Here is a 9,676-nt window from a genome sequence, read left to right as displayed (position 1 = left end):
GAAGCCGCGGTGAATTTCTGCAGTGCACCTTGTAGATGGTACATACTGCTGCTACTGAGCATTGGTGGTAAAGGAGTTTTGATTTGATTAGATTTATTATTGTCTCATCTACCTAGGTGCAGAGAAACGTTTGTTTTGTGCGCAGTGGTGCATAGTCTCGTGAGACCATGGATCTGCCGGGGAAGTCCTGCTTCAACTTTTGTTGGTAGAGCAGTGTCTGTTGTGGCTAGAGAGGCCCACACAGAAGTGGCAGTCTCAGCAGTAGCGACTACACTTGAAGGCACTCTCCTCTGGTTTTGTCTTGGTGCTGTTTTCTCTTTGGCGGGACAGCACCTAATTGGCTGGGGGCTGCCAGCTTAAGGTGGGCATTGGCTGGCCATTCAGGTGCAACGGCCCTCCCTCTGTCAAAAGCAACCCCTGGCGCCTTGTTCTACACCAATCGAGCACAGGTAGACTGCTGCTTTCCGTGTTGTGCTGTCGTGGTGAAGCGACGTTGGAGTGTTCTCTCCAGGGCGCAGGCCTGGGCGAGGTTGCTTAGAAGACCAACATTTGCCCATGCAGCAGGACCCCCTCTCCATGCCACCGATGTTGTCCAAGGGAAAGACAAAGGCTGATACAGCTTGGCATCAGTGTCGTCGTAGGAGTTGTCAGAACAAGGTTGAAGACAACGTCAGACTGCCTTAGGGACTCCAGATCCAGATTTGTCCTCAGGGTTTCCTCCCAAAGCCTTTCCCATGAGTGTGCACTACAAGCAGATCATACCATGCAAAGTGCATCAGGGTAATAGAACAGAGCAAGGAATACAATGTTACAGCTGCAGAGAAGGTGAGCAAAGTGAGGTCAATGTTAAATTTAAAATGTGAGCAGTCCATTCAGAAATCTAACAAAAGCAGGAAGAAGTTGTTTTTGACTCTGTTCGTACATGTGTTTAAGCTTTTGTATCTTCTGCCTGATGGAAGAGAGCAGAAGAGATTATAACTGGGGTGGTAGGGGAGTCTGATTATGTTGGTTATTTCCCCAAGGCAGCAGGAAGTATAGATGGAGTCAATGGATGGAAGGCTAGTTTGTGTGACAAACTGGGCTGTGTTCATGACTCTCTGTGGTTTCTTGTGGTCTTGGGAAGACTAGTGTCAAACCACTCAGTAATGTATCCAGAGAGAACACGTTCTGTCGTGCAGTTATAAAAATTGGTAAGAGTCCTCGTGGACATGATGAATTTCCTGAGCATGCTGAAGAAAAAGAGACATTATTGTGCTTTCTTGACCATTGCATCGACATAAGTGGACCAGGACAGGTTGTTGGTGATCATCATTTGCAGCAACTTAATACTCTCGACCATCTCTGTTTCAGCTCCATTGGTGCAAACAGGGGCAAGTCCTCCACCCTGCTTCCTGAAGTCAATAGAACATAGAACATAGAACAATACAGCTCAGAGCATGCCCTTCGGCCCTCGATGTTGCGCCGACCTGTGAACTAATCTTAGTTTAATACCTCTGGTACTAAACCCGTATACAATGATGACTCAGATATCAAAGCTAAAGGTTCCAACACCTCCTCCCTAGCTTCTCAGAGAATCCATGGATAAATCCTATCTGGCCCAGGGGACTTGTTTACTTTCACTCCTTCTAGAATTGATAACACCTCTTCTTTACTAACCTCAATCCTTTCTAGTCTAATATCTCATATCTCATTCTTCTCCACTACAATATTCTCCTTTTCCTGAGTGAAAACCAATGAGAAATGTTCATTTAGCACCTCGCCGATCTCTACAGGGTCCACACACAACTTCTCACTTCTGTCTTATTCCTACCCTATTCCCACCCTCGTCATCCTTTTATTCCTTACATACATATAGAAAGCTTTAGGGTTCTCCTTTATTCTATTTGCTAAAGACTGTTCGTATCCTCTCTTGACTCTTCTTAACTCTCTCTTTAAATCCTTCCTAGCTGATCTGTAACTCTCCATCACCTCATCTGAACCGTTTTGTCTCATCGTCACAAAGCCTCCTCCTTCCACTTAACAAGAGATACAATTTCCATAATAAACCACGGTTCCCTTACCTTATCACTTCCTCCCTGCCTGACAGGAATATATCTATCAAGGACACGTAATATCTGTTCCTTAAACCAGGTCCACATTTCGATTGTCCCCCTCCCCTGCATTTTGCTACACCATTCTATGCATCGTAAGTCTTGCCTCATCGCATTATAATTGCCCTTACCTCGTCGATAACTCTTGCCCTGTGGCATGTACCTATCCATCTCCATGACCAGCTCCATCATTTTGCTGCCATTGATGGAGGGATTGTTGTCTTTACACCATGTCACTAAGCACTGAATCTCTTTCCTGTATTCTGTCTCATCATTTAATATCTGACTTACAACAGTGATGTCGTCAGCAAATTTGTAAATGGATATAAGGAGAATTGTAAGCAGCTGAGTACGCAGCCTTGTAGGTCCCCAGTGTTAAGGATTATGGTGGAGGTGTTGTCACCTATTCTGACTGATTGTGGTCTATGGGTCAGGAAGTTAAGGTTCCAGTTACAAAGGGGGGGAGCCAGGACCTAGGTCTCAGAGCTTCGATGTGAGTTAGTTTGGATTGATGTTGTTGAAGGTGGAATTGTAACCAATAAACAAGGATGTAGGAGTCCAGATGTTCCAGGGATGAGTGTAGGGCGAGGAGAATGGTATCTGCTGTGGACGTTTTGCCTCAGTAGGCAAATTGCAAAGGATGAAGGCAATTGGTGAGCTGGAGTCGATGTGAGCCATGACTAATCTCTCAAAGCTCTTGATAATGATAGAGATCAGAGTCACCAGGCCATAGTCTTTGAGGCACGCTGCGTGAATTTTTCTGTGGCACCAGGATGACAGTGGTCTCCTTGAAGCAGGTAGAACCTCAGATCATAGTAAGGAGAGGTTAAAGATGTGTGTGAATACTCCCGCCAGCTGGTCTGCACAGGATCTGAATGCACAGGTGGGGATTCTATTTGGGCCACTTGCTTTCTGAAGGTTCAATCACAAAAAGATTGATCAAATGTCTCTGATAGTGACTGTGAATACAATGTGCACCCAAGCTGTTGGGATAGGTGACATTGTTTCATTGTCCTTTTATTCAAAATGAGTGTAGAATGCATCGAGCTCATTGGGTAGGGATGTGCTGTTGTTTATGATTTTATTTGACTTCACTTTGTAGCCTGTTATGTTGTGCAAGCCTTGTCATAAACAAAGGGTATCCATGTGGTTAGTCTGTGTCTGAAGCTTAATTTGACATTGCCTTTTTGCATCTCTGGTGGCCTTACAAACGTCATACCTGGATTTCCTTCATAGATCAGGATTGTCCGACTTGTCTGCCTCAGACCTGGACTTCAGTAAGTAGTGGATCTTCCAAATCATCCAAGTTTCTGGTGGGGAACATTCGGATTAACCTCCTTGGTTTGCAGTCTTCTGCACACTTTTTAATGAAGTCTGTGAGAGTAGTGGCATACCCATTGAGGTTTGTTGGTGGGTTCTTGAATATGGACCAGTTCACAGCAGTCCTGTAGAAGCCCTTTCATTGTCTGAGATCAACACAGAGCTACTTTCTGTACTGGGTTCTCACGCCCCAACCTGTGCTTGTAAGCTGGGAGGAGGGGCACAATGTTGTGATCTGATTTTCCAAAATACAGTGGGAGATGAAGCAGTAGGCATCTTTGATGGTTGTGTCACAATGGTCAAGGATGTTTGGACCTCTGGTGGGACGGGAGGCATGTTAATGGTATTCAGTAGCATGTTCTTGTGGCTGACCTGGTTCAAGTCACCGACTATGATGAACAAGGCCTCGGAGTCTTCTGACTCAAGACCGTTTGTGGTGTTGAATATTTCATCAAGTATACTCTTCATGTCCTCATGGGTGGGACATAGACTGCTGTCAGGATAGCAGAGGTGAACTCACACGGCAGGTAGTTGGGACGACACTTTACTGTAAGATATTCTAGGTCTGGGGAGCAGTAACTTGCCAGGGTCACCATGTCTAAGCACCAGGAGATGTTGGTTAGGAGGCAGACCCCACCACTTATTGCCTTGCCAGAGGATGCCAAGTGCACCGTTTAATTAACTGAGAAACTCTCAGGGTGCCAGGCACATTTAGGAGTGTAGCAGGAGTGAGCAATGTCGCTGTAAAACAGAGCACACATCAGTCTCTCAATTTCTTGTGGAAGGTAAGTCTAGCTTTAAGGTCATCCATCTTGTTTTCAGTGGTTTGCCAGGAGTATGCAGGGGAGGGGGAGACTTGAAACCCCGTAGTTTCAGTCACACCTGAAGTCCAGTATGTATCCCACGTTTTCTGGGTAGGTGTTCTACTCCTACTCAATCCTGGGCTTCAGTGCAGGAAGTCTGCTGCAATAAGAGATCTTCCTGTGCACCAGACACAGCTGTGAGCATTCCAGGGGGGTTATTCTGGCTGGTTCGCTCGGGCTTCCTCAATGTCGGGTGACCGTGCCCTTGTTATATTTGTGGATGTGGTGTCAATGTTGCGAGTTGCCTTGTCCTGAATGGAATCAATATTTTTGACTGTTGTGAAGGTGGGGGTTCTTCTCCAGGAAAGTGGAAGCATTCCAACAATCACCTGATTTATTTCTTTTAGTCAGCAGTTAGGATTTACTGAGTCAGGAATTGAGTTAGTCACTGCAGGATTCTGAGCCTCTCACCTGTCCTTGAAACCACTGTATTTTGGTGGCGAATCTAGTTCAGTTTCTCATCAGTGGTAACCCTCAAGATATTACTAGTGGGAGATTCAGTGATGGTTATGCCACTGAACTTTAAGGAGCAATGTCGGATTGTTTCTTGTTGGAGATGAACATTGCCTGACACTTTGCAGCATAAATTTATTTATCAGTTGTCAATTCAAACCTGGATATTGTCTAGGTCTTGTTGCACTTAAACATGGACTCTTTGAATACCTGAGGAATATCAAATAGAGCTAAACATTGTCCAATAATCAGGGAGCATTTCTATTTCTGATCTTATGATGGAGGGATAGTCATTGACCAATCAACCAAAGATGGCTACTTAAAAATGCAGCCTCTACAGTCCCCTACAGCAAAGAATTCCACTACCTTTAGGGAGAAGAAATTCCTCCTCACTCCCTAACTCATTACTCTGAGATTATGCCCTTTGATCTCTGATCACTTGGATTTTTTTTACACATAGAGTCATACAGCACAGAGACAGAACCTTCAGTCCAACCAGTCCACGCTGAACATAATCCCAAACTAAATAAGTCCCACCTACCTGTTCCTGGCCCATATCCCTCCAAACCTTTCCTATTCATGTACTTATCCAAATGTCTTTTAAATGTTGTAATTGGGCTGCATCCAGGAAGTTCATTCTACATGCGAGACACTCTGTGTAAAAATTTAAAACTCTCACCTTAAAAATGTGCCCCCTTGTCTTGAAATCCCCCATCAAGCAAAAAGAAAACTACCATTAACTCTATCTTTACCCCTCATTACTTTGTGAACTTCTATAAGGTTTCCTATGTTCCAGCGAAAAAAGTCCCAGCCAATCCAACCTTTCTTTATTACTCAAGCCTTCCTTACCTAACAACATCCTGATAAATCTCTTCTGAACTCACCAGCCCCTGGTGGTGGGGAGGGGGGAGGGGGGGTAGGGGGAGATGGGAGGGAAGTGGATTTTCCAACACCCACCCTCATAGAATGTTCTTTCTGGCACAAAAACTGAGGATATAGAAAAGCCTTTTTTTATGTACGTCTAATGAAAGAGAATTAACAAAGCCAAGAAGGAGAGTTACCAGGTCCATCTCCACCTCCGTCCCCAAGGCCTTCTCTATTTCACCTACCACAGCGCTCTAGTTTGCCCGCAGACTGTGGCAGGACCAAAGGCAATGAATAAGCTTGCCCATGTTCACTTTACACTTAGGACACATTGGTGATGCTTTTGCTTTAACTTTAGCGAGGTGATCTGGAGCCATATGGACCCCGTGAAGAATCTTCAAATACAAGGAGGGGGTCCTGTTGCAATATCCTTCCTATAAGTGGGCAACCAGAACTTTACACAGTATTCCAGAAGAGGCCTCCTGTCCAACCTCAACATGACTTCTCAACTAGGCGAAGGTGGGTGCTTCAGATGCTGGAGATTAGAGTCAAGATTAGAGTGGTGCTGGAAAAGCACAACAGGTCAGGTAGTAGCATCTGAGGATCAGGAAAATCGACGTTTCGGGGAAAAGTCCTTCATCAGGAATGAGGCTGGGAGCCTCGGGGGTGGAGAGATAAATGGGAAGGGGTGGAACTGGGGAGAAGGCAGGTGAGAGTGCACTAGGTGGATGGAGGTGGGGGTAAAGGTGATAGGTCAGAGAGGAGGGTGGAGTGGATAGGTGGGAAGGAAGAGGGACAGATTGGACAGGTCATGAGGGCAGTGCTGAGCTGGAAGGTTGGAACTGGGATGAGGTGGGGGGAGGGAAAATCAGGAAACTGGTGAAGTCCACATTGATGCCTTGGGGTTGGAGGGTCCGAGGCAGAAGATGAGGCGTTCTTCCTCCAGGCTTCGGATGGTGAGGGAGTGGCGGTGGAGGAGGCCTAGGACCTGCATGTCCTCGGCAGAGTGGGAGGGGGAGTTGAAATTTTCAGCCACAGGGTGGTAGGGTTGATTGGTGTGGATGTCCCGGAGATAATCTCTGAAGCGCTGTGTGACAAGGTGAAACTCCTGTACTCGAAGGACTGAGTAATGAAGGCAAGCGTGCCAAACACCGTTTTTTTTCAAGTATATTTTTATTTAACAAAGAAAAAAATTTTCCTTTGAATATTACAAAAAATACAAAAACAAACAATTCAAACCAATATTTTTTAAAAACCCGCTAATTACATAAATAAATAAGAACTGATAACTAAGCCACAAAAGGAAAATTTTCACAATAACACAGCTCAGCAAAACAAAGGAATAGCACTCGATCATCGAGCACATTAGTTTATACATATTCATACGTTTGTAGTTCCTCCCCTCTGGATACCAAATCCATTACATAGAATTGCCATGGTTATATAAAGGCTCTTATTAATATTACAGACAAATCTGTACCCAGGTCGTCCAACAAGGGACGCCACGTCTTACAGAAATTCTCTGGTTTATGGTGCACCATACTCATAAGAAAGTCCAAAGGGATTTTCTCCATGTCTAGCTTACGCCAGAGCGCCAAGCGCCAACCCCAGGGGATTTTCTGACACACACACACACACACACACACACAGACACAGACACCTCATAGAATGCTCTTTCTGGCACAAAAAGTGAGGATACTGAAAAGCTATTTTTTTTATGTGCATCAAATGAAAGAGAATTAGCAAGCCAAGAAGAAGTGTTACCGGGTCCATCTCCACCTCTGTCCCCAAGGCCTTCTCTATTTCACCCAACACAGTGCTCCAGCTTGTCACAGTCTGTAGCAGGACCAAAGACAATGAGTAAGCTTGCCCATGCTCACTTTACATTTAGGACACACTGGAGATGCTCCTGCTTTGAATTTCGCGAGACGGTCTGGAGCCAGATGGACCCTGTGGAGAATCTTTAATTGCAAGGCATGGGTCCTGTTGCAAATCGAGATCCATCTTGCATTTTCTCAGATATCCTCCCATATTCCAGAAGAGATCTCAACGTCCAACTCCCTCTCTCTTACCTTACGGAGCCATTCGGTCTCGTTGGAGGGGCCCTCTCCCATTAGATGATAAGCGTTGCTAACAGATAATGTACCCTCAACACCCTCTTCGTCATGTCAGACCTATAAGGAAGAGTTAGAAGTGTGGTCTCTTTTTGTATGAAGTTTCTAATTTGAAAGAAATGAAAGAGGTCCCCATTGGGCAATTCATATTTCTGAGCCAACTGGTCAAAAGACATCAGTATGTCCCCTTTGAATAAATCACCCCAGGCAAGACACGCCCCTAGCTGCCTATAGCTTAAATTCAGAATCCGTCATCCCTGGCTGAAAGCTGGGCATACTAATTATGGATGTCAAAAATGATGTTTTGGTAATATTGCCCTTACCCTGATGCATTGCCCTCCATGCCTTGACAGTATTGATGACAGCATTGATAGCTATGGGTCAGCATGGTCTGTTTCTGTGTTGTACATCTCTATGACTCTATGACAGCAGGCTAATAAGGAAGCATCTTATACTTCGATGCCTAACCAAAGTGAGTGAGGGCTCCCCCTGACCCAATTATTCTCATAAGATAGCAACGAGCTTAACTAATAGTTTTTGATATCTGAGAGGTCCACTCCCCCAGTCTGTAAGGTAACTGGAATTTAATCAATTTAATTGGGGGCCACTTGCGATAACAGATAAAAGAACTAAACCAGCCATTCAATCTTCTAAATATTTGCTTCGTAAAAAGCATAAGAAACATTCGCATAGGATACAACAGGTAGGGCAGAATGTTCATTTTAACGAGGACTATCCGACCTAACCAAGAGATCAGAAGTGCCTCCCGTCTACGAAGGTTCTGCTTGATTCTGTTGACTAAATGGGCAAAATTGTCTTTAAATAGCCAATCAAAAACGGGAGTAATAAATATACCTAAGTAGAGAAAGCTCTCCTGCGACCATCTAAAGGGAAATGGAGATCCATCCTCAGGATCAGGCACTCTCGGGAGACCACCCATAGGCATGGCCTCTGACTTTGCAAAGGTGATCTTATAACCCAAGAAGCCACCAAATAAATTGATGCATTGTATCAGGTGTGGCACTGAGACAGCTGGTTTTGATAAGAAGACAAGAACGTCATTCACATACAGTGCAACCTTATGTGACTTTGTCCCCACCTCTGGAGCAGTTATATTGGGATCCCTGCATATTGCTTCCACCAGTGTGAAAAGCAATGGTGACAAGTGACAGCCCGGTTGACTGCTACTACAAATATTAAAATTGCTTGACCATACACCACTGGTGAGGACCGCAGCAAGAGGATCACTTTACAAAACCACCACCCACCTGATGAAGGTCTCTCTCAGGCCAAACCGCTTCAAAGTATGAAAATGACAATGACTACGAGACCCTGTCAAATGCCTTTTCCACATCTAAGGAGACCATCAATCCCTGTACCGATCTCTGTTGACATACTTAGATCATGTTAAGTAATCTCCTAACATTATCCGTCGATCTGACACTGTTTATGAACCCTGTCTGGTCCTCCTTAATGATGGGGGGCAGTACAGTTTCTAGCCTTAATGCCAGAGTCTTGGATAGAATTTTGAAGGCAACATTGAGGAGTGAAATGGGTTTATAGGAAGCAAAGTCCTCTGGGACCTTCCCTTTTTTAAGAATGAGAGATGTTCATCTCTCTTAGAGTTGGTGGGAGAAGGCCGCAACTATGTGAGTCATTAAGCATACTGAGCATCGGCCCTGACAATATACTTATAAATTCCTTATCGAACTCACTGAGGAGCCCGTCAGGACCCTGCACCTTCCCATTCTGAAGCTGCCTCACAGTCCCCTGCACCTCTTGCTCTGACAATGGGGCATTGAGAAGAGACTCTTGTTCAGGGGCCACTCCCGGAAGTCCAAATGCTTAAACAAAAGACTCCATCCTAACCCACCCACTCTCACAGCTTTCAGATTGGTATAATTCAGAGTAAAGTTTCTGGAATGCTGCATTAATCCTTTTCGAATCATAGCTCAAATTTCCAGTGGCCTCA

This window comes from Chiloscyllium punctatum, chromosome 33 (assembly GCF_047496795.1).
Source record: "Chiloscyllium punctatum isolate Juve2018m chromosome 33, sChiPun1.3, whole genome shotgun sequence".
NCBI lineage: Eukaryota > Metazoa > Chordata > Chondrichthyes > Orectolobiformes > Hemiscylliidae > Chiloscyllium > Chiloscyllium punctatum.
This window is presented reverse-complemented; position numbering follows the sequence as displayed.